The sequence below is a fragment of the Bubalus kerabau genome, chromosome 14 (assembly GCF_029407905.1).
Source record: "Bubalus kerabau isolate K-KA32 ecotype Philippines breed swamp buffalo chromosome 14, PCC_UOA_SB_1v2, whole genome shotgun sequence".
NCBI classification, from domain to species: Eukaryota; Metazoa; Chordata; class Mammalia; order Artiodactyla; family Bovidae; genus Bubalus; species Bubalus kerabau.
In genome coordinates, this window is record NC_073637.1 from 82760740 (window position 1) to 82787526 (window position 26787).

A 26787-nucleotide genomic window follows, 5' to 3' on the forward strand; every position below is an offset into this window, starting at 1 on the left:
GAAGCTGAAACTCCAATACTTTGGCCACCTGATGTGAAGAGCCAACTCATTAGAAAAGGCCCTGATGCTGGGAGGGATTGAAGGTGGGAGGAGAAGGAGAGGACAGAGGATGAGATGGTTGGATGGCATCACTGACTTGACAGACATGAGTTTGAGTAAACTCCGGGAGTTGGTGATGGATGGGGAGACCTGGCGTGCTGCAGTCCATGGGGTCGCAGAGTCGGACACGACTGAGCGACTGAACAACAGATCCACATAGAGGCATCCAAAGTCCATGACATTCAAACCAAACTCATCAACCCCTCATTTCCACTCTAAAGAACAAACATCTCCACTATTCCTTATTTTCGTTTATAGCACTAAAGTGAAAGTGAAAGTGAAGTCGCTCAGTCGTGTCTGACTCTTTGTGACCCCCATGGACACCAGGCTCCTCTGTCCATGGGATTCTCCAGATAAGAATACTGGAGTTGGTTGCCATTTCCTTCTCCAGGGAATCTTCCCGACCCGGGGATTGAACCCAGGTCTCCCGCGTTGTAGACAGATGCTTTACCGTCTGAGCCACCAGGGAAGTAACTTTACATGACTACACTTTCACAGTACTAGCCTTTACCCAGTTAAGTGAAAAACCTGAGAGGTTCTGCTTCACAGATAAACGTGTGTGAACAATAACAGAAAATACTGAATGCAGATTACATTCAGAAGGATGTTTGAAAGTCAAATTTAGCACAAACATTACTTTAAAAGTATCTGACATAGTCTAAAATGCTAACAATTATTATAACCATTATAGCCATGTTTCTTCTTCACTTCCCCTCCACCACCAGTTCATCACTAAATCATCTTGTTTTTATTTCCTAAATATACTTTTATATCGCCTACTTTCCTCCAGCTCTCCTTGACTGGCCTGTTCTAAAGTATGTCCCACACAGCCCCACCCAGACCACGGGCACAGCTTCCATATGGTTCTCCTGACGTCCAGTCCTGTCCCTCTTAGCTTTCCCCACCTTGACCTCCATACAATCTATTAAGTCAGCACTACTCCCTCCTCCAGCAGCACCCCCCAAATTTCACTGTGAATGCAGCCTGCGCGTGTGCACGCTCGGCCGCTCCGCCGTATCCAGGCGACCCCATGGGTAGCTCTGAGTAACATGCGTACGTGTCATATATATGACTACTTTCCCCCTCTGCCAACTCACGCCAGCTACCCTGTCCCTCCTCTCGGTTTCCTGAGCTAACCAAACCCCTTTCCTCTTCTGGCTGGCACGCCTCCTGTTGTCTCTGCCTGGAGCACAAGTCTGCACCGCCTCCTCTTCCCTGCATTTGGCCTAGTGGCCTTCGACTTATTTTCTTAGTCTAAGGTTACAGTTTAAATTCTCTAGGAACCTTTGGGAGCCTGTGTGTGTGAGTTGCTCAGTCGTGTCCGACTCTTTGTGACCCCATGGACTATACCCCGCCAGGCTCCTCTGTCCATGGGATTCTCCAGGCAGGAATACTGAAGTGGGGTGCCATGCCCTCCTCCGGGGGATCTTCCCGACCCAGGGATGAAACCCAGGTCACCCACATTGCAGGCGGATTCTTTACCATCTGAGCTAAGAGGGAAGCCCCCTAGTGCCGGGGTCTAGCCCCGGCTGATCCAGGGTATTCGAAGGAGAGACGGCTAGGCGAGGGTCAGGGAATAACTGCTTAATTACACTTTAATTAAGGATACAAAGAGTAATAGAATAAGGATAGCTCAGTGAGGAAATTCAGTGGAGAAAAGCGGCTGAAATAAGGATAGCTCAGTAGGAAAATTCAGTGGAGAAAAGAAGCTGAGTGGCTTGGTTTACGTGGAAAATCAATATAACCCGTGACACCAGGTTAGCTCTGACCACGGAGGCCGCAGGCGCCCTCTCGAATAGCGGAAGGTGCCCCACCTTAGACACCTTCTCGAGTGGGTCTTAGAAGCCCAGGCAAATAAATGGTCGCAGAGGACATCCGCGCTCCAGATGGACACTCAGCTGGAATTTGGGAGAGAGAGTGACATGGGGAGACCAAGTTTCAGTGAACAAGGCCCGCACTTTATTTTTCAAAGTAGTTTTTATACCTTAAGTTATGCATAGAGGATAATGGGGGAAGGGGTAGAGTCATGCAGCAAGCCAGGCTTTTTTCCTGTAAACTTATCATATGCAAAAGTTCAGGTGATAGACATCATCTTCTGGCCAGGAGGCCTGTTAACATTTTAAGAAACTTATCTTTCTCTAAAGGTGATTATTCCAAAGTCAGGCGCCAGCCTTCCAAAAAGCATTGGACAAAGCTGCATTTTACATTTCTATACACCCATTATATCAATCAATACACTGCCAAAGACACAGTAGGTAAGGAGTATGGAGACTTAGCAGCAAACATTGGCCCAACAAGTGAAAAACCCTTCACCAATACAATTTCTAATCAATCTTTTAACTACTCAAAGGAATCTGTGTTTAGGCAGTTTAGAACATCTCCTGCCTCTCACAGTTGGGAGGCTCTGAACAATCACATGTGGCCGGAAAAACCCATTCAGGCAGGCTAGAGGATTTCCAAAGGAGTTTGTAGGTTGAAACACTGTCACATCCAGGAATTATTAACTGGAGCTGTAAGCTAACTCTCTTTTCAGAGAGAGGTAGTGGGGGACAGCCCCCCGTAAAGTCAGAGGTGTAGGTGAAAGCACAAAGCAGAAAGTAGGCAGACTCTGGTTTTGGGGGTAGATGCTCGAGAATTTCCAGGGGGACTCCTGAGGCTCGATCCCGCCTTTGCGTATGCCGAGCCTCCTTCCTCATGACCTTTGTCACGAGTGGAATGTCTCTCGCCGGCTCCCGGCAGTGATAGAATTCTAGTTGAGCTATTCCAGATCCTCACTCAATATGCAATATGCCGGCTCCCAGCACCCTAGGAAACTTTACCTGATACCTTTCAATCAGTAATTTCCAAACTATAAATCATGGCCCATGGTGTGTTACGAACTCATTTCAGTGTGTCTATAACTAGTATTTTTTTTTAACGGTAGACTATTATACCATAGCATGAACTAGGATGAGATGGAATATATACCACATTACTTGTAACTCCAGTAAAGTGCTACTTGACACATTTCTGTGTGTGTGTGTTGATGATGAAAGAAAGTATATTCTTCTTACTATGAGTCATATCAAAAAATAAGTTGGAAACATAAGTTTGCAAACCACTGTTGTAAGTGATGTTCACCATTTGTGTGTTTTCCTAACACCTGGATTTTTCGTTTAGCCAGAAGAACACACTCAGGCTGTTATCTGTATATCTGCAACTGAAGTGTTGTCCTACATAAGATTCAGGAAACGAAGCGAAGACTTGTTCGCTTTCTGCCCAAGTCACTGAATGTTTATTCAGCCACTATCAGGAGGCCACAAAACGAGGAACATTCTTACGGCTCTTTCGCTACAGGCGCTGCTGCTGCTGCTAATTTCAAGCTCAGCAACCGCTGTGAACATGGGCCCAGCAGGCAGACATGCCTCAGTTCAGATGCCTTCTCTGCTGGGCACCAGTTTAAGCCATTTTGCAAATCGCATAACTTCTGTAAGTTTCTTTTTTCTCATCTGTCAGTTGGAGATGACACTCTCTGCCTTACTGGGTTATAAAGTTAAATGAGATAACACGCCCTTAGAACAGTGTCTGAGAAGTGGAAGACATCTAATAAACATCGGTCTTCTTTATTCTCTTTCTTTCTCCAGTCTCCACGTGTACAGTAAGCACTGAGAGAATCCAGGCTTGGTCTTCTGACAAAGGCCTTTCTCAGATACTAATTTTATATTTATTTTATAATGCAATCATAATATAATCAAATCAATTTCAAGTATGATATAAACAAAACTAATGACATCATTATTCTCTTAATTTTTCCATCCCACGTCTATTTTCCTCTATTCTCCTACTCGTGACTGAGCAGGCCACATGTTTGGATCAGTCTCTTTCAGTAATTCAAGAATAACATACAAATTTCCAAGTCAGTTTTGGACATCTGGAATCTCTTCCATATAAATGGGGTGATTTGCGATCCAATAGAGGTATCTGTCAGTTTCTACTAGATTATGTCCATAGGTGGAAGGAAAATAAAGTCTTAAGACCCTATTATGGCTCTGCCTTAATGTGCTTTATGAAATAACTGAAAAGACTTATGATTTAGTTGACCTAACAAAAATTTACTATTTTACTCTACCTCAATTCAAGTCTAAAGAGCTTTTCCATCATCATTTCTTAGAATGGTCATGAAATTCTATACAGATAATCAATTAAAAATATAGGAAAGTAAAAGCCGTGTCTGACTCTTCGCAACCCCATGGATTATACAGTCCATGGAATTCTCCACGCCAAAATACTGGAGTGGGTAGCCTATCCCTTCTCCAGGGGATCTTCCCAACCCAGGGATAGAACCCAGGTCTCCCTTAATGCAGGCAGATTCTTTACCTGCTGAGCCCCAAGGGAAGCCCAAGAATACCGGAGTGGGTAGCCTATCCCTTCTCTAGTGGATCTTCCCAACCCAGGAACTGAACTGGGGTGTCCTGCATTGCAGGCAGATTCTTTACCAACTGAGCTACCAGGGAAGCCCCCAATGGGAAGAAGGAAGGAAGTAAAAATACAACAACTCAATGGAGGGTATAAAACAAGAATCCTCAATACCAATAAAAGTCTCCTTATTAAAATATAGATAACGGTAGTTAGCAATTTAAGGGAGATGGGGTTTATACAGCCTGATCCTGTATGTACGTCTAGTTCCACTAATTTCATATGTCCCTCAAAGTGGAATAAATCTAGAAGAAACGAGCAAAGCTGAATTAGACACAACTAATTTCCAAAATATCCCCAGAAATGCGTATTAAATCATCAAGCATCTATACTAATTCTTTAAAGGGTTTTCTCTTACCTTTTAAATAAAACTCTTTTCATCCAGACATGCCTATTTCTGGATGTCAAAAAGAAAAAGAAAATTGAGCATAATAGTCTTAAGAGGCATAACTTTGAAAACAGCAACACCTTCTGAGCAATCTAGTCCTCAAATTGTAACAGCCTTGATTTTCTAAATGCACTTATTTCATAACATGTTGAGACATTTCTGAAACCTGGTAACAATATTTACTTGAGTCTAGTCTTTATTTTAAAAAGTGTTAGGCAGACAGTTTGCTCTTGAACAAGGTCACACATTATAAAAGCTGCTATATAGAGGATTCATATTAAGCATAATTACATTTCTCTTTATGTTGGACATATTCATAAATAGCTTAGTTTTCACAATTTGAAGTAACGTTATTTTCTTGTCTTGACCGTTACATGGTGCCATCAGCGAGCTCACACGGAGTCTGGAGTTCTCACTTTCCATATCAAGAACATAAAGACGTCTTCCCTGGCTGATTTTCCAAGAGGTAAGATAAATCCTGGCCTGACTTTAGAGTCTATAATAAATGAGTGGGTGTCTGCTTTGTGAACTGAATACAGAATTCAGGTTTATATAAGCAACAAGTTTGGTTTGAATTAGAAAAAAATGGTGGTACTTTTCAACTGGCTTGCTAAATCATTGTCAACTGAGTTCTATTAAATTCTATTATCTAATAGCAGAAATCAGGATCATAATTTTAGATATAAATTTAATAAAATTTTCTTTTGTAAAGATGTTGGGTTTAAATATATTTCTTCTATGATTTTCCTCTAATCCTAAGAACTAGAAATTCACCGAGAGACCTCATAATTGGTGAGAGATTGCATTCCCAATTGACACAAAAGAAAATATCAGTTTTGCTAAGTTTTGAATTAAATTTTCCTGAAGAACTAATTAAAAGATTCTCTTATGATTTCTGCCACACCTACTTATTTGGGGATAAAAATGAGATCTTTAAAATTTTGCTTAACATAACATATAGTACGTTTGAAAACTAATTATCATACAATATATTTTTGTTTCCTAGACATCCAATAGATAACTTTGATTTTTTCCCTCTTGCAATCAAAATTCTCACCTACTCCTTATTAATCAATTATTAAGGATAGTAAAACAATTAGGAAAAACTAATGTTATAGGACTTTATAACTAAGATACAGGCATTATGCTTCACATGGATTATAAAAATAAATCAAGTCATATGGAATAAGGGCAGTTTTAAGTCATTTGCAAATAATTACATTTCACCCTAAATTTATAAACTGTGGCTTCTCTCAATATCATTTTCATCACTGCTTAAATATTCTGGTATTTCACTAGAATCATGTAATATAAGTCATTTTCCTTTCTTTTCCTTAGTAGCATTAAAATGTGTATATATTAAATTAATTATATTTCAATTAATTTTCATTTGCAGTTTCTTTTCAATCACAATGAATTTAGAAATTAATTAACTTGATGACACACTACAAAAACAGGATTAAATGGAGGCTCATCTCTAAAACCACATAAGAAATAAAATGTCTGTCATTTGAAGTTATTGTCCCTTATCACTTAACTATCAAATAATATAGTTCTGACATTTAGAAGAAATAGAATGTGCATAATAAATGTCAAGGCTTTTTTTCTTCCTCCAATACAACTTTATTTTCAAAAAGCATAACAATAAAAATGCAGGTATCATGTAATTTGTTCTTTTCACACTATAATCTTTGCCTAGAACACGCATCAGCCAACCTGATATCTGTTGCCTAGCAACCATCTGACAATTGTATGACTTAGATGACCTGGATATATTTCTGACTGTTAACCCTTCTACAACTGAGTTAATTAAACACTTAGAAGCTCTTAGGAATCCTAGGTAAATAATATTGAAATGGAATTTGATTTTAACCTTCAATGATTTAATTAGATTGATTATTTTATTAAAAGAATTAAAGAATCAGAATAAAAATGGCAAGGTTTCACAAACAGCAATTAACTATTTTATAAACATATAACTACAGCTTCAATGTTCTCATCTAGTAAGCTTAAGAAAAATAATACACTGAGAAACTCTTGCAATTGAAGCTTCAGTTTCTACCCTTATCATCTAATTTATATGTGTACATGATTTTCCAAAATTTCAGTGTCACAGAAGAACTCTTAAAAAATAGTCATTGACATTAGCTCAGTTTTGTCAATGACAGACTTCTCTAGTGCTTAAAAAAATCATAAAGATAAACAAAGAAATGTTAATCTGCCAAGCATTCAAGAAAATATATTAATCTCTAATGTAAATATGAAGCAATAAAAGTAAAGATTGCATCTGTTAAAAAATAGTTATACTTCAAAAAATACACTTACTGGATATATTATGCAAGCACTTGCAAATGAAGGATAAAGAGACAAAGAAACAAGAGACTGAAGTCTTTCTTTGCAAAGCAGTGACATTTAAATAACTACAATTTTCCCACTTCTTGAGGCTAAAAAATAACCAAATGCTTTGCTGAACTCTGACAACGCTGTATCCTTAAAATGTTAATTTCTACTTTAGGAACAAAATGTGCAAGGTTCTTCAAAATTTTCAGTAGCTATAAATAGAATAATTTTCCCCATCGCATTAGTCGAACTATTATTAAATTTTCTATGGGTAGAAACAGGCAACAGAAGAGTGTACCTGTGCATCTGTATACCTAAAGTAATTCAGAACAAAACCAACCAGCTACTCACATATTTAATTTTCAAATTACTAATATTATTAACTGTATTTTCCGATTATGCTTGAATACATTTATTATTAAAATCAATTTATTAAACCCTGAGTGGAAAAGGGCAGTGATTTGTAAATTAGCTAAATGTTTGCAATATAGAAAAATGGTCCCTACTAATTGAAGAGAATATCTTTGATTCTTCAGGGATAAAATATTATACTGTTAACTGTAAATAAAGGCTTTTTTAAATACTTGAAGTATGAGCTTTAAAACAATGAAATCAATAAGCTAATTTACATCATTCAGTTAATTATTAAGTTGTAAATATAGTTCAACTGATGGTTTTAAATTCAATAAAATATCTTACTAGAGTTCTTTTAGCAAATTTTAAGTTGTATTTTTTGGAAGATAATAGGAGAAAAGTTAAGATTACCATACATTCCAAGAGTTTTCTATCAAATGGAAAAAGAAAGAATGGTAACTAAAGAAAAGAATCAGAGCAATTCAGGATGCTTGTTGTTATTCATATTCTTGACAGTAGACTGGAAGAGTAAGGGCAATAAGAACAGAAGAAAAAGATACCATTGACAGACCAGGAGGATGACTATTGTGGAAGGAAATCTGAGACGAGAAGAGAAGGGAAAGTCTCCAGAATACAGGTGGCAGAGCATCACCGGGTGCTGGATTAAGCAGTGACGGGTAACGCAGGGACTCAGTGTACATGCTGAGTTGAACGCTGCAGACAGAGGACTACAGAGACGCAAGTTTCACCTTTGCTTTTCCCTTTACTTGGATGCAGCCAGGTGGGACTTTCACTTTGTCAAAGATGAAAGACAAACCATCTTTCCATCACAAATTTTCCAGTGTAGTCTGACCAAAGCCCATCCATGGGAGGTTTCATCTGCGCAATCATGGCTGAGTCAGCTGCGCCCGGTAACACCCCCCGGGGTTGAGGGAGAAGGCAGCATAGCTGGGAGGAGCCGAGAACAGCTGGAGCAAACGCCTTCACACGCTCTGCTGGAAATGCCTTCCACGGAACAATGTCAGAGGCTCTCTGCTTATGCAAACGCAAAGGATACAGAACAACAGGGCACTGATCCTACAGGACAAGAAGGGAAAAGAAATTAACTTATGAACACAGACTTCATTCCAGGTGTTTTAAAATTGAGCTGTCGCTCAGTCGTGTCTGACTCTTTGCGACCCCACGGAAGGTAGCCTAACAGGCTCCGCAGTCCATGGGATTTTCCAGGCAAGAATACTGGAGTGGGCTGCCATTTCCTTCTCCAGCAGACCTTCCCAACCGAGGGTTCAAACCCGGGTCTCCTGCATTGCAGATAGACGCTTTACCATCTGAGCCACCAGGGAAGCCCAAAATTGAGCACAATTATCACCAATGAATGTTTTGATCTTTTTATTTTGCATTGCGGTATAGTCGATAAACAACGCTGTGATGGTTTCAGGTGAACAGCAAAGGGATTCAGTCTTATGTGCACATGAATCCATTCTCCCCCTAACTCCCTTTCCATCCCAGCTGCCTCACAGCATCGAGTGAGTTCCATGTGCTTGCTCTACACAGCGGGTCCTTCTTGGTTATCCATTTTAAGTATAACAGTGTGCCCACATCCATCCCAAACTCCCTCACTCTCCCTTCCCCTCTCTTCCCCCAGCAACCGTATGTTACAGAGTGTCATTCTGAGTGAGGTAAGTCAGACAAAGGAGAAATATCATATGACATCGCTTATATGTGGACTCTAAAAAGAAATGATACAAATGATGCTTACTTACAAAACAGAAGCAGACTCACAGACCTAGAGAATGAACTTGCCATTGAATTTTGGTATAATTTCCGGTGCCAGTTTAGGCTTGTGAACTTGCAAAGTTATTCAGTCTTTATGAAACCAGATTTTCTCTGTTAACTGAGAAGAACAATACCGTTATTAAAATGAAATGAAATGATGCCGTATGTAAAGCACTTAGGTAGTACCTGGCACATGTAAGTACTTAAAAATAGAGGGAAAATGTATGTAATTGGAGGTTACAGGATGGAAAATTTTGCACTTATAAACACATTCGCAGATACTCCAATAGTATGAAAACAACAAATATAAACAGAGTTTCATTTGGCATATTCTTTGCACTCAGTGTGAGCACATTAACTCATTTATAGTCGCAAATATCTTTGTGAAATGGATACAATTACTGTCATCAAGTGAGAAGCCTGGGACTAAAATAACTTTTGTAAATTATCAAAGTATCTAACAATTTTTAAAACCTAATTTCTGCCAAGCACTTTCCTATATGCTCAGTCTGCAGAAGTCAATAAGACAGAATGAAGATCAGAAGAGCTAGTCTCCTACCCTGGGCTGTATTCCAAAGCCTCTGCCCCCTTCACATGCCACTTTCTAACTTGGAACAGCGAAACGGAATGCCCTTTTCCCTGGTGGTGATCAACCAAGAGAATTCTAACAAGGAAGCCACACTTTTAATCGGTACAGAGTATCTAGACCACAGAGTGAGCAAGCTTAGTGTATAAATCGCAGGGGAAAGTTAATGAAACCAGAATGTTGAATATGGTTACATATATATTCAGCCATAATTGGGCAGGAGTAAATGTTGGTTTTATATCAGCGATCAAGCCAAAATAACTTAATGTTCATAGGGATTCAAGCTAAAGGTTAATAGAATAGCTCATGCATTCAATGCATATTTACTGAACACCTAAGTGCCAAAGTATACTTTCTAACTCCTAAAGTAGGAATCACAAAGGGAAGGAGGAGCAGGAACTAGGGTTTTTAAGGACGTGTGTAAGCAGGCGAGGGAGACATGTGTGAGTGCTGGCGTGGGTCCAGACAGAGCTACAGAAGGAGGTAGGAGAGTAAGAAGAATCTCATCAGGACCTGGGTCAGAGCAGTGTGTCTTGAGAAAAGAGGTGGCCAGAATGATTCTAGAAGGCTGTGGTGGCCACTGTTGTGTGCTAACTTAATTGGGCCACACGGTCCCTAGATAATTGGTTAAACATTATTTGGGGTGTGTCTATGAGGGTGTATCTGGATAAGATTAATATCTGAATCTGTAGCAGAATAAAGCAGAATGCTCTCCCCAGGTGAATGAGCTTCGCCTAATCCACTGAATTCCTGAAGAGAACAAAAATTTGGAGGCAGGACTGGGGAGGGTGAGGGATGGGGAGGCCTGGCATGCTGCAGTCCATGGAGCTGCAGAGAATCAGACACGACTCAGCGACTGAACATCACCACAACAGAACTCATTTTCTCCACCTGCCTTTGAGCTTGGACACTGGGTCTCTGCCTTTGAACTTAGACTGTGACTGGTACTCAGACTATCACTGCTCTTGGGTCCCCAGCTTATTAACTATAGGTCTTGGGACCTCGAGTCTCCATAATCATGTGAGCCAATTCCTTATAATAAATAATCTTGGTTCTGCTTCTCTAGTGAACCTTAATTAAGATTCACTAAGAGTGAATCATAAAAACAAAGTAGAGAGAGAAGTGCTTCAGACTGAATAAAGCAGGCAAGTCTCTGATGCAGAATGATGAATAAGGAACCGGAAGAAGTTCAGTGGACCTGTAGCAAGCATCCTAGGGAGGAAAAGCACAAAGATGAAGCTGTGTTGGAGAAGACTCTTGAGAGTCCCTTGGACTGCAAGATCCAACCAGTCCATCCTAAAGGAGACCAGTCCTGGGTGTTCATTGGAAGGTGAATGAAGCTTCAATATTCACTGAAGCTGGATGGGAAGAGCTGACTCACTGGAGAAGACCCCACTGCTGGGAAAGATTGAGGGCAGGAGGAGAAGGGGACGACAGAGGATGGTTGGTTGGATGGCATCACCGACTCGATGGACATGAGTTTGATTGAGCTCCAGGAGTTGGTGAAGGACAGGGAGGCCTGGAGTGCTGCAGTTCATGGGGTGGCAAAGAGCTGGACAGGACCTGGCACCTGAACAAGGCAGCTTGAATGCATCATGCAGGAAACTGTAACCCGTGCTCGGGAGTTTTAGCTTCAATCTTTGGGCAGAGGGAGTGTCTGGGGAATGACATGATGCAAACAATTCTGTGCCTGCATTTGTGTCTAGCGAGAGGCGGCTAACTGAACTGGAGGCTGCTGCAGTAAGACGGGTGGATGATGCTGATGGCCTAAGATGGTTAAAGCTGTGGAGATGCAGAGAAGGAAACAGATTCAACTGGGGTGGTAGGATTCAAAAGATATATTTATTGATTGAACACAGAGGTTGTCTACAGAGAAGGAGGCATTTTGACTACCCTCTGTCTTCTCAAAACATAAGCAAAGCTAACATCTGGGTGGTGGTTTCATTAAGAGTTGTGAGAAGGGACGTTAACGAGTTCAGCGCTTCCTAACTGTAGTTGAACGTCGGTAGTAATGAACAGTAGGCAGTACAGAATGTAGGCATGGAATTCAAAAGAAAGACCTGGCTTGATTGAGTAGATTCAGACGTCTTTGGAACATTAGACTTGTAGCCCTTGGAAAGAATAAGACCCTCCCATGGAGAGCACTCACACACCATCTTACACAGCAAACTGCTAAACATTTAAAATACGTAGAAGAGTAGAGGCACTTCACATATTTGCTTTCTATTTTTAATATAACATTTCTGCCGGGGAGGAGATTTTATAGGAAACGAGCATCAGATGCTAAAAGTCATTCTGTGACAATAGCCCATATAGGACGAAACAATTAGGGAAGGTAACGGCCGGCATTGATAGGAGGGTGTGAACCAGTTATAACTAGCGGTACCTAGAGCCGGCATTCAAGAAGGCTGATACCAAATAAGATGCGTTTTCAAAGGAAGTATCAACCCATTAACTTCATATGTTTAATGAACACACAAGTGGTCATGGTTTATTCCATTTTCTACAAAACGTATTTGAACAATATATCTAACCACATGTCATGAAATCTTGTGAGCTTTATCTCAAGGTGAAATCTGAAGTTCCTTTTCCAAAAAGATTTCATATCATTCATGAAATAAAACTCTATCTTGATAGTAATCACACAGCAGATTCCATGCATCATGTCACGTTCAATTCCTGTTCTATTGGTCAAACATCAGTATGCATTAGTAATACAATGGGTCAATCAAAGGCTACATAGTGAATCTAAAAATATCAATATCTTAACAATTCTTTATAGAGTACACATGACTCTTTAAAATTGTCTTTCATAAATACTATCCAAATAAGACAAGCATAGACTCATTCTTTTCCCTTTCCAACTTTTCTATATCATTTAATGCTGTAATTATTCTTCCACTTTACCTGTTTCTCTTCCTTTCTTTTCTTAAAAATTAATTAGTTTATTTTAATTGTAGAATACTTACTTTATAATATCGTGATGATTTTTTCCATACGTCAACATGAATCGGCCACAGGTATACATGTGACGCCCCCATGCCGAACCCCTCTCCCACCCTGGTTGCCCCACAGCACCAGCCTTGGGTGCCCTGCTTCATGCATCAACCTTGCACTGATCGTCTATTTTAGACGGTAATATACACATTTCAAGGGCGTTCTCTAGTATCATCCCACCCTCGCCCTCTCCCACAGAGTCCAAAACTCCATTCTTTACATCTCTGTCTCTTCTGCTGCCCTGCATGTAGGGTCACTGGTACCGTCTTTCTAGATTCCATATATATATGCATTAATATACAGTATTTGTCTTTCTCTTTCTGACTTACTTCACTCCGTATAATAGGCTCCAGGTTCTTCCACCTCATTAAAACTGATTCAAATGCATTCCTTTTCATAGCTGAGTAATAGTCCATTGTGTATATATACCACAGCTCTCTTATCCATTCATCTGCTGATGGACATCTAGGTTGCTTCCATGTCCTGGCTATTGTAAACAGTGCTGCGATGAACATGTCTCTTCCAATTCTGGTTTGCTTGGTGTGTATGCCCAGCAGTGGGATCGCTGGGTTGCATGGCAGTTCTATTTCCAGTTTTTTAAGGAATCTCCACACTGTTCTCCATAGTGGCTGTACCAGTTTGCATTCCCACCAACAGTGTAAAGGGTTCCCTTTTCTCTACACCCTCTCCAGCATTTATTGTTTGTAGAATTTTTGATGGTGGCCATTCTGACCAGTGGCCACTCTGTCTGGTCTGACCAATTTAAAAAGCAGAGACATTACTTTGCTGACAAAGGTCTGTATAGTCAAAGCTATGGTTTTTCCAGTAGTCATGTATGGATGTGAGAGCTGGACTATAAGAAAGCTGAGTGCTAAAGAATTGGTGCTTTTGAGCTGTGGTGTTGGAGAAAACTCTTGAGAGTCCCTTGGACTGCAAGGAGATCCAACCAGTCCATCCTAAAGGAAATCAGTCCTGAATATTCATTGGAAGGACTGGTGCTGAAACTGAAGCTCCGATACTCTGGCTACCTGATGTGAAGAACTGACTCATTGGAAAAGACCCTGATGCTGGGAAAGACTGAAGGCAGGAGGAGAAGGGGACAACAGAGGATGAGATGGTTGGATGGCATCACTTATTCAATGGACATGAGTCTGAGCAAGCTCCAGGAGTTGGTGATGGACAGGGAGGCCTGGTGTGCTGCAGTACATGGGGTCGCAAAGAGTCAGACCCGACTGAGCGACTGAACTGAACTGATTCTGACTGGTGCGAGATGATACCTCATTTCAGTTTTGATTTGCATTTCACTAATAATGAATGATGCTGAACATCTTTTCCTGTGTTTATTGGCCACCTGTACGTCTCCCTTGGAAAATGTCTGTTTAGGTCTTTTCCCACTTTTTGATCGGGTTGTTCCTTTTTCTGGTATTGAGTCGCACGGGCTGCTTATATATTTTGATGATTAATTCTTTGTTGTTTCATTTGCTACTATTTCCTCCCATTCTGAGGGCTCTCTTTTCACCTTGCTTATAGTTTCCTTCATTGTGCAAAAGCTTTAAGTTTAATTGGGTCCCATTTGTTTATTTTTGTTTTTATTTCCATTACTCTGGCAGGTGGGTCATAGAGGGTCTTGCTGTGATTTATTTCAGAGGGTGTTCTGCCTATGTTTTCCTCTAAGAATTTCATAGTTTCTGGTCTTACATTTAGGCCTTTAATCAATTTTGAGTTTATTTTTGTGTATAGTGTTAGAAAGTGTTCTTCTCTTTTCACCTTTAGGTACTCAGCCTCCTGAAAGGACATCAAAAGAGCTAGTTTCAAGACAAAATATTCTCAGCCTACATTTAGAGGAGGACAATAAATATGTTTGATATTGAAAACATAAAGAACTTCACAGGAAATTTAGTCATGAAAAGTTGGGGTGGAAAGATAATCAGATCAGATCAGAACAGTCGCTCAGTTGTGTCCGACTCTTTGCGACCCCATGAATCACAGCACGCCAGGCCTCCCTGTCCATCACCAACTCCTGGAGTTCACTCAGACTCACATCCATCGAGTCAGTGATGCCATCCAGCCATCTCATCCTCTGTCGTCCCCTTCTCCTCCTGCCCCCGATCCCTCCCAGCATCAGAGTCTTTTCCAATGAGTCAACTCTTTGCATGAGGTAGCCAATCTACTGGAGTTTCAGCTTTAGCATCATTCCTTCCAAAGAAATCCCAGGGCTGATCTCCTTCAGAATGGACTGGTTGGATCTCCTTGCAGTTCAAGGAACTCTCAAGAGTCTTCTCCAACACCACAGTTCAAACGCATCAATTCTTCAGCGCTCAGCCTTCTTCACAGTCCAACTCTCACATCCATACAGGACCACAGGAAAAACCATAGCCTTGACTAGATGAACCTTTGTTGGCAAAGTAATGTCTCTGTTTTTGAATATGCTGTCTAGGTTGGTCATAACTTTCCTTCCAAGGAGTAAGCGTCTTTTAATTTCATGCCAGCACTCACCATCTGCAGTGACTTTAGAGCCCAGAAAAATAAAGTCTGACACTGTTTCCACTGTTTCCCCATCTATTTCCCATGAAGTGGTGGGACCAGATGCCATGATCTTTGTTTTCTGAATGTTGAGCTTTAAGCCAACTTTTTCACTCTCCACTTTCACTTTCATCAAGAGGCTTTTGAGTTCCTCTTCACTTTCTGCCATAAGGGTGGTATAATGGTAATGACTTTAATAATGACTAATATTTGTTGAGCAATGCTTTATGACAGGTACTATGGATCACAATAAACTGTGGAAAATTCTGAAAGAGATGGGAATACCAGACCACCTGATCTGCCTCTTGAGAAATTTGTATGAAGGTCAGGAAGCAACAGTTAGAATTGGACATGGAACAACAGACTGGTTCCAAATAGGAAAAGGAGTTCATCAAGGCTGTATATTGTCACCCTGCTTATTTAACTCATATGCAGAGTACATCATGAGAAACGCTGGACTGGGAGAAACAGAAGCTGGAATCAAGATTGCCAGGAGAAATATCAATAACCTCAGATATGCAGATGACACCACCCTTATGGCAGAAAGTGAAGAGCAACTAAAAAGCCTCTTGGTGAAAGTGAAAGTGGACAGTGAAAAAGTAGGCTTAAAGCTCAACATTCAGAAAATGAAGATCATGGCATCCGGTCCCACCACTTCATGGGAAATAGATGGGGAAACAGTGGCAGACTTTATTTTTTGGGCTCCAAAATCACTGCAGATGGTGAGTGCTGGCATGAAATTAAAAGACGCTTACTCCTTGGAAGGAAAGTTATGACCAACCTAGACAGCATATTCAAAAGCAGAGACATTACTTTGCCAACAAAGGTTCGTCTAGTCAAGGCTATGGTTTTTCCTGTGGTCATGTATGGATGTGAGAGTTGGACTGTGAAGAAGGCTGAGCGCCGAAGAATTGATGCTTTTGAAGTGTGGTGTTGGAGAAGACCCTTGAGAGTCCCTTGAACTGCAAGGAGATCCAACCAGTCCATTCTGAAGGAGATCAGCCCTGGGATTTCTTTGGAGGGAATGATGCTGAAGCTGAAACTCCAATACTTTCGCCACCTCATGCAAAGAGTTGACTCACTGGAAAAGACTCTGATGCTGGGAGGGATTGGGGGCAGGAGGAGAAGGGGACGACAGGATGAGATGGCTGGATGGCATCACTGACTCGATGGATGTGAGTCTGAGTGAACTCCGGGAGTTGGTGATGGACAGGGAGGCCTGGTGTGCTGCGATTCTTGGGGTCACAAAGAGTCGGACACAACTGAGCGAGTGATCTGATCTGATCTGATGCAAATACTTTAGGTGCTAATTCAACTAAAAATATAAATTAGAAATCCTGTGGGACCGAAGAAATAAAGGAAAGGAAATAACATTTGTTGAACATCAGCATTGTGTCAGATCTTTGTATATGTTATTAAACTTATTTTTCTCAGAAAGCTTATCAGATGACACTTAGATTCAAACCCAGATTTTTTGGCCAACAAATGCTCTTGCTTTCTTCTATGAGGCTTTGACCTGTATCAGGTAGCCTCCTGGGGAAGGGAGAGGCCCTGATCCTAATGCAACTCAAAACCATGCTGCTGGCGACAGTATCAAGAGACAAAAAAAAAGTAAGCCCTGGACTCCTGAATAAAGGGAAAAACAGAGGCAGTGCTTAGGCGATGCATGCCCAAAGTAAGAAAAATGAGGAATTTTCAGTAATGAAAGGTGAGATGCTGCTGCTTTGAACAGGATGGTGAGTGTATACCACACGTTGGGACGTGGAAAGTCACCATTTTTTACAAACGAGGGTCTTAGAAGGGGCGTGCCTGGAAGCCACATTCCTAGCTAGGTCCTTTCAATAGAATCATTTTAAATGATCTAGTGATGGTTTGAAATATGATACATAAACGTGGTTATTTTTAGTTGCATGTAAAGACTAAATAAGGAAACATATCAGGGCTTCTCTGATGGCTCAAATGGTAAAGAATCTGCCTGGCAATGCAGGGGATGTGGGTTTGATCCCTGGGTCAGGAAGATACCCTGGAGGAGGAAACGACAACTCACTCCAGTACTCTTGTCTGGAGAATCCCATGGACAGAGGAGCCTGGCGGGCTGTATAGTCCATGGGGTCACAGAGAGTCGGACACAACTGGGCAACTACCAGTCCTAACACCAGGAAACACATCAGCGAAAGGCCGGAGCTAGTCTTAACACACTCGAGGAATAGATCACACAGCTTTAACTCCAGGATGCTGGGGAAGCAGGCAAAATCAGAGGGTCACTAAGACCCAACTTCTGCTCCATGGACGAAGAAAGACTGGAACTGCGATCTGCTATGTCATGGAAGAATCTTTAAAGAGAAGACATGACTCGAATTCTCACAACTGTCCCTGAATTTTTAGACATGATTCTAATTCTCATTTTTGTCTTTGAATTTTTAAAAGATGTTCTATGAAATAAAAGTAGAGGCCAAGACTTGTCCAATAGGGGATGTACACAGAGAAATGACAATGAATATTAGGGCTAGGAAAAGTTATAATCTATATTTCCCATTAATGTCAGATATCACTGAAATGATATCTAGAAGAAGGAAGGCACTTTAATGAGTCCTTATTCTTTCATTTGCGTGGGGGTTGGGGGACAGAGGGATAAAATTTTAGTCCTAAACTGCTCGTCTCTCACTGGCGTTACAATAGGATTGTCATTGGAATTTCATTTTAAAGGGCTAAAAATTGACAGATCAGAGGATGAGATGAAAACTTTGCTTGACTCTGCTAGTACAACGATCTGGAGTACAATGGTAAAAAAGCACAAAACAGAACCAGCTGGAGCTCGTTCCCTTCACTGACTTATTAACGAATATGAAAATCATATCTGCACTGCAATCTGTTTCCCCAAATATATCTAAATGAAGAAAAGGAGGTTGCTAATGGTGATACCATTAAATTGCAAAATTTTTTTCCACTATTATTTTCTCTTAAGTCTGAAGGAGTATAATTTTGCTAACCTTAAATTTATGGTCTTAATTAGTATTAAAGATATTTTAAAATGCAGAAACAAAATTTATCATTTTTTTTCAAAGTTGCTATACTTTTTTCTTTAAAGAAACACAAAGGAGAAACTTACTTAAAGATCAGCATTTAAACAGTCATAATATATACATATACAAATATCTTGAACTGCATGTATTTTATATAACGAATTGATATTCATCCTAGCTTTTCCTTGTTTTAATGCATCCCTTGTTCCTTCCCCATCAGCTAACTCAAATGCCTAGAGCTTTACTGTTTTTCTAGAAAAGACCTCTTGCCATTGTGCCTTTGAGTGAATAACATGCACGGCTCACACCCACGCCCATTCCAAAAAAAAAAGGATGTAAAAAAATGACATGAGAGATGGTACGGGGAGGGAGGAGGGAGGTGGGTTCAGGATGGGGAGCACATGTATACCTGTGGCGGATTCATGTTGATATATGGCAAAACCAATACAATAGTGTAAAGTTAAAAAATAAAATAAATAAATAAATAAATGAAAAAAAATAGAAAAAAATGACATTAAAATCTAATGAAGTTTAACATCTTTTTGATAATTTCAAAATTTCAAACTCCATGGTGTTTGTTGCACCTCTGACAGTTTTTTAAATTAATTTATTTATTTTAATTGGAGGCCAATTACTTTACAATATTGTACTGGTTTTGCCATACACTGACATGAATCAGCCACAGGTGTACATGTGTTCCCCATCCTGAACCCCCCTCCCACCTCCCTCCCCGTCCCATCCCCTGGGTCATCCCCGTGCACCGGCCCTGAGCACCCTGTCTCGTGCATGGAACCTGGACTGGTGATCTGTTTCACACATGATAATACACACGTTTCAATGCTATTCTCTCAAACCATTCCACCCTTGCCTTCTGCCACAGAGTCCAAAAGACTGTTCTTTATATCTGTGCCTCTTTCGCTGTCTTGCATATACGGTTGTTGTTGCCATCTTTCTAAATTCCATATATATGCATTAATGTACTGCATTGGTGTTTTTCTTTCTGACTTACTTCACTCTGTATAATAGGCTCCAGTTTCCTTATGAACTACAGCATGTTCTTTTTTTTAATTATGGAAATTTTCAAACATATAGAAATGTAAGAAAATAGTATAGTAAAGATATTTTATCTACTTTTATCTTAATAGTGATTAACATTTACCAATCTCAGCATATCTCTGGAAAAAAAAAAAAGAGTTGTGTGCCCTTATATAGGAAAATAAACTTTGAACCACAAAGTAATAAACTTGCCATCATATTTTACATTATAATTATTTTAAACTGGGTCCCATAAACCCATAAGTTTAATATATTGTCCTTTCATTAAACTCTTGGGTTTATGGATCCACTTTAAATCTACATTTTACATATAAAGATATAAGTATATCTATATGTAACTCCTCTACCGTCTGTCTTAAAGAATGAAATATTTACTGGATACTGATTTCAACTGGAAAACATAATACTGGAGGTCAGATCCTGTGTCTGCCACAACAGACCAGACAACCCTTTGCCAGTCACTTACATTCTACGTTTTCTGGCAACAGTTTCCTCTGTTCCAAGTTTAAGAGGTTAACATCACTTCTGACTTTAAGATTCTGTGATTTCCAGAGAGTATAGTTCAGTAGTGTGGCTACCAAAATTATCACTATTATTTGAGATATGGCTCTCATTTACATGGCTTTCCCACAAGTTTTTTATTTTCTTTTTTTAAAAGACATAATTTAAGTTGTTCAAATGTTCAGAACATATGTGAACTATGGACTTCCCTGGTGGCTCAGACGATAAAGAATCTGCCTGCAATGCAGGAGAGACCTGGGTTCGATCCCAGGGTGGGGAAGATCCCCTGGAGAAGGGAATGGCTACCCACTCCAGTATTCTGGCCTGGACCATGGACAGAGAAGCATAGCAGGCGACAGTCCATGGGGACAAAGAGTCAGACATGACTGAGCAACTTTCACTTCACTTTTCAAAGGCAAAGTTTAAGGGATAACCAGAAAATGTGTCATACACCCCATCAGAGAACAAATCTTTTTCAAATAATGTCATAATAAGAGTCCTTGAAGAGTGTGGTAGAAATTTCTGCAAAGCCATCAGTAGCATGAGACTGCAAAGGAACATAGAAATGAGTAAAACTGAAATTCACAGCATGAACTAAACCATTGAGTGTTCCCAAATCCAAGGACAGAGAATATTCTCCCCAGATTGAAAGAAAAGACTAACTTGGAAGATCCCATAACAAAATTGAAAATTGTACTAATTTTCTTGTTGCAGTAGCCGCAGATTTGATGGCTTAAACAATACAAAACTGTTACGTTTCATGATTTATTATCTGTAATCAGAAGCCTAGCACTGATCTCACAGGGTTAATAGCAAGGTGCCCATGGGCCTGTCTTCCTTTCTGCAGGATCTGGGGGAAATCCATTTCCTGGTCATCTGCGTACTCACAGAATTCAGGCCCTTGCAGCTGTAAGACTGAAGACTTTACAGGGGATCTTCCTGGCTGTCAACACATGGGAGCACTCTAAGCTCCCAGAGGCCTTTCTCCAGTCCTCACACACGGAACGCTACATCTCTGAACCAACGATGGGGCGCCAAGTCCTTTCCACATGGCCATCTCTCTCTCTTTCACAGTCAGGAAAGAGTATCTGAATTTAAGGACTCATGTAATGAGATCAGGCACATCTGGATAATCCAGAATATTCTCTCAATCTCAGGGTCCATAACCTTTATCACATCCGCAAGGTAAGGTAACAGAGTCATAGGTTCTGGGGATTAGAGCATCAAAAATACAAAAATTTATTCAAAATGGATCACAGAGCTGAATGCGAGAGGTAAAACATTAAAACTCCTAGGAAAAATTATAGGAGGAAATCTTTGTGATTTCTGGATTAGGTTATGGATTCTTAGAAATGCAAGCAGGCAAACCAAAAGTAGATAAATTAATTTTATAAAAATGAAAAACATTTGTTTTTTAAGGAATACCATTGAAAAAATAAAACAACAACCCAAAGGAAAAAATATTTTTAAATCATATGTGTCATAAAGGAAATGCATTCAGAATATATAAAGAACTTTTACAAGTTAATAATAAAAAGATAAAGCAATTAAAAACAGACAAGGAATTTGAGTAGGTATTTCTTCACAAACCATATTCAAAGAGCTAATTAAACACATGAAAATATGTGCAATCAACATTAGCCAGGTACCGCTTCATACCTGCAAGACTGGCTATGGCCAAAAGACAGCCAAAACACGAGTGTTTGGTGAGGATGCAGGGAAGTTGGGAACCTTATATCCTGCAGGAGGTATGGAAAACAGTCCAGCAGTTCCTCAAACGGTTAAATACAGAATTACCATATGATCTAGTAATTCCTCCCAATCAAGAGAAGTAAAAACATTCATCCACATAGAAACTTGTACATAACAGCCAACATGTGGAGACAGCCCAGATGTTTATTAACTGATGAATGGACATATCTATTTATTAATAAATAATAAAATCTGACCTATGTAGATAATAGAATACTTTTTGTCAATAAAACATAAAAAGTAATGGATGAAGGTCAAAAGCAGGACACTCTAGTGAAAGAAGTCAGTCACAATAGACCATATATTGTATGATTTCATGTAGGAAACAATGGTGGTCAAATTTTGAAGACAAATATGTTGATGGTCGCCTAAGGCTAGGGTATCTGGAATGCTGGTACAAGGATTTTACTTTGTAAATTAATGCTAGATTTTTGATTGATGAAAATGGAGTAAAATTAGATTACTATTGTAGCTAACTGCGGATATCCTAAAATTAACATTAAAAATATTGAATTTTACACTTTATTATTTATGGTACTAAATGAAAACTATTTCAAAAAGTATCTACTTTAGATTTGTGATCAGCAGCCTGGCTCTTTTGTATATTGCTTTCAAATTCTCAATCCTTTATTAGCTTTTCTCTTAATACATTTATGAGGATGACTAGCCTAATGTTAAATAGAAAAAAAATCACAATGGTCATACATATCTCATTTCTCATTTCAGGGAAAGTTTCTAATGCTTAATCATGACTCATTGTTTGCCATAGATTTTGAGAGCTACCCAACTCATATTTTGCATTCTCCATAAAGAATTTTCAGACTACACATCTTCCTCTTTGAGTGTCTTTGATATTTACTGTCTGCCTCATGCATGTAAAGACAATAATCTTTGGGTTCTGATATTGCTTAATACTAAAGAACTTTCAGAGTAAAATGAATGTCATAACTTCCCAGGCTATACCAGCACAGAATGAGCTACTTCACCCTGACATACCCATGGCAGCCATTTAACATGTAGTGCCAAACAGATTTAAAACAGTTTTCCATGGTTATCAATTAATTTTATGTATCTTTTATGACTGCATCTCATTTCTCCTATTAAGCTCCTAGTGGGCAATAACTGTATTTATTCGTATTTCCATGAAGTTTAAATATAAGTTCTCAGTAAATGATGGTCAAATTGCTATAAACACAGTCCTGGAAAGGCCTGGCCTAGCACTAAACTCCGGTGTTTATACTGGATTCAGCATTTCTTCCATGTCTCTGTAGGACACACATTTTTTCAAAGGTGTTGTGTTGTGTGTGTGTGCTCAGTTGTATCCAGCTCTTTGCAACTTGGTGAACTATAGCCCGCCAGACTCCTCTGTCCATGGAATGTTCCAGGAAAGAACACTGGAGTGGTTGCCATGCCTCCTCCAGGGACCTTCTCAACCCAGGGATTGAAGCTGCGCCTCCTGCATGGGCAGGCAGATTCTTTACCGCTAGTGCCACCTGGGAAGATTTTTTTCAAAGAGGAGGGAATACACATTTCAAGACCTGGGTTAACCAGGGTGAGTCTGGGCTGGGAGACTTTGCTGTACTCAACAGTTAGTACAGCTTCATGCTGCTGCTGCTGCTAAGTCGCTTCAGTTGTGTCCGACTCTGTGCGACCCCTGAGACGGCAGCCCACCAGGCTCCTCCGTCCCTGGGATTCTCCAGGCAAGAATACTGGAGTGGGTTGCCATTTCCTTCTTCATAGTTAGCAGCAAATTCGTCTTGGAGATCAGGACCTATGCAATGTCAGTCCATCTGGGAACCAGGTACATTCTTGTTTTCCTTTCCTTTCCTTAATTTTTTTTTTTTAATTTGAACATTCTGTTTTAATGGTCGACTGTTTTAGCTCCAATTTTGTGCAACCTCAGAATCAAAGCGATTTAAAGAAACTATTTTCGAGGTAAGTCAGGCCTATGTTTCCCATCTGGAATATGAACAAAGAAAAGGCTGAATCATCCGCCAACCTCGTGTCGTGAACTGATATTAGCACTGTGGTTAAACCTCCCGACTGTGTTCTATTGATTGAGCAACGAAACTCTGCTCGAACTTCTTTGCTCTTCCCTTTTCACACAGACTTTCACTTCATGAACTGGCTCCTGACATGTGAACTGTTGTCATTCCTTGAGCCGCTGAGTTAAAAATACCCAGACTTCATCAATAAGAATTATAGAGTTAGGTTTTTTCCAGTCTGCCAGTATCACCATAAAAATGTGAATAACATCTTTAGATCAAATAGTACATAAAAGAAACTTTAGCAATAAAAATTAATAGGGTATCCATTTACTGCCTTACGGTCTGTTGCTTATTGAATTAGTCCAGTTGCTGGGGATAAAATCATAAAGCTTACTAAAGAAAAATAACATAAAAATGTATTTGTTTATGATCTTTCAATACCAAGAGAGGAATCAAATCCCTGATTTGAAAATCATTTTTCAAAAATATAACAGAATACAGAATAAAAAAGCAATTTACCTCTACCCAGTAGGATATGTTCAGACTGCAGGAACCAGGCAAAGGAGCTCTCCTCCATGTGCAGTTTTTCAAGGTGAAAGAAAATCCTTGTCAAATCCCAGCAGTGGAAGGAAATGAGGAACGGTGATTAATAACAGTGTTGGCAGGACAAAACAAACCTTGAGATCTAAGCAATCTTCCATCATACAGAAGGCACATGAATCTATTATCTCTCTGCGTTTTTTAATTGTTGGCTTGTTATTTCTAAAATACTGTGGAATTCAGTTTAAATGTCTGCAAATATTTCTCATCCTTAAAGTAGAATTATAGAAAGTATTAGTCAGCCACATACATACCCAAATGCTCCTATTATTTTGAAGGACATAAAATACTTACGCTTTTCCAAGAGTTATTTAGTAGTTTGAAACCAGCATTGTTCATCCACTGTCTCATACAGCTTCCAGCTACATAAACTGAACACCACTGAGGCTGGGACTGCCCCATTTCAGAGCATGACTAGGATTATTATGCCTCTCCTTAAATAAGAAAATATCATCACAAATATCCTCCCTTGGAATATTTCATCTGATTAACAAACTCATACATTTGTTTTTCTTTTTTACCTTTGATCCATAGGTTTAAGGGATCATAAATGGTGTCCTCTCTGGAATAGGATACTTCTGTTCCATTTGGGATTCCTCAAATTTGAACATTCATCCTTCCTAGTAAGAAAATGATAGCACTATAAGAAAGAGTGCTCGCCTATCACACTGTACACATCAGGGTGGCACCAGCTGCTGTTGGAGGCGGGCGCGGCCACCCATCCGGTGCCCTTGCCTGGAAAATCCCATGGGCGGACGAGCCTGGTGGGCTACAGCTCATGGGGTCACAAAGGGGATACGACTGAAGCAACTTAGCACACGGCTGTTGTTAACAAATGTATCTCAAAATGATCCAAACAATTTAGATTATTTTGCATTTCACAATATTACTGGAAAGGCAAATGTTTTGGTGGGATAACTCTCATCCACGTAATAACTCAGGGACGCAGGTTCAAGCGCCTCTGCAATGGGTAAGACCACCACTGATGGGTGACCGTCATCCCCGCCAGCCTGAGGGGATGAAACAGGGCCCGCATACAAGAGCACCGGAAGAGGCTTGCAGCACCTCCTCACGGCGACTCTGCTACAGTTAGAATAACTCGTCATTCTAATCACCAGCTGAGAAATAAGAGCATGCTATGTACCCAGAAAGCAAAGGGAATACATACTTTGATGAGCAACTAGTTGCTTCTCTCACAGTTAAAGAACTTAAATTATACTTTGTGAAAAATTAATGTTTATACTTCATAAAAATCTGAGTAATTAGGTCATTTATAAACTTGGTATAAGTTCAGAATACTTTATATGATGTATTTTATGACGCAATGTATCCATTTCCTAAAAATACTTGGACTCAAAGGAGTTGTGTGACTTGATCTGAAGTCACAGATTTATGTCGTTTTTAACTACATTCCTGCATTGCATTGCAAGCAGATTCTTTACCGCTGAGTCACCTGGGAAGCCGACTCATTGGAAAGGTCCCTTTAGTTAGGAAAGAGTGAAGACAGAAGGAGGAGAGGGTGTCAGAGGATGAGATGGCTGGATGGCATCACCGATGCGATGGTATGAACTTGGGCGAACTCTGGGAGATGGTGAGGGACAGGGAAGCCTGGTGCTCTGCAGTCCACAGGGTCGCAAAGAGTCAGACACGACAGGGGAACTGAACAATAACAGCCACAATCCTAGCTTATTTTTTTTGCCCTGCAACTTATGGAATCTTGGTCCCTGAATGGGGATCAGCTCAAGCCCCCTGAAGTGAAGGCCCACAGCCATAACCACTAGAACACCAGGGAAGTCCTAAGCCTAGCTTTTCTACCAGGCATTTTCAGTGTCCTCAATAAAATGCCAAGAGCACTAATAAAATTGTGTCTGCTTTGCATTCAATCTACTTATTGATCTTTTCTTCCAACAATACCTCATGCTAACATAAGCCAAAACTTGCTGTACAGGTAATAATCATAGAAATTGAGAAAAGATGTGATAAAGTGACCACTATTTCAGACACCTAACAGGTGCTCATTGCATTTTAAAACTATCTGACATTTTATCAGAGACAAATCCTGCTCCAGGTGGCTTCAGTGGTGAATTCTTCCAGACATTGTAGAGAGAAAGAAGACAATTGCATGCAATCTATTCCAAAAACAGATGAGGACAGAGTGCTTTCCACCTCGTTCTGTGATGCCAGCATCTTATCAACACCAAAAGAAGACAAAGACATTACAAGAAAACTACAGCAAAATACCCTCCATGAAAATAAATGCAAAACTAATCAACAAAACATACCAAACTAATTATAGTAATATGTGAAAAAGAAACAAGTGGATGTACCCTGCAGATGCATGGCTGGTCA

The 26787-nt window shown here is 40.0% G+C and overlaps 1 long non-coding RNA gene across 1 annotated transcript; it reads right to left on the reverse strand.

The window, feature by feature from the left end:
* Positions 1–7980: 7980 nt before the first annotated feature.
* LOC129627364 (uncharacterized) lies at positions 7981–25032 on the reverse strand. Its single transcript, XR_008702585.1, has 5 exons — positions 24960–25032; positions 24358–24443; positions 9400–9530; positions 8694–8713; positions 7981–8423 (listed from the first exon to the last, which is right to left on the reverse strand). It is a non-coding gene; the product is annotated as an uncharacterized LOC129627364 (long non-coding RNA).
* Between the last annotated feature and the right edge of the window lie 1755 nt (positions 25033–26787).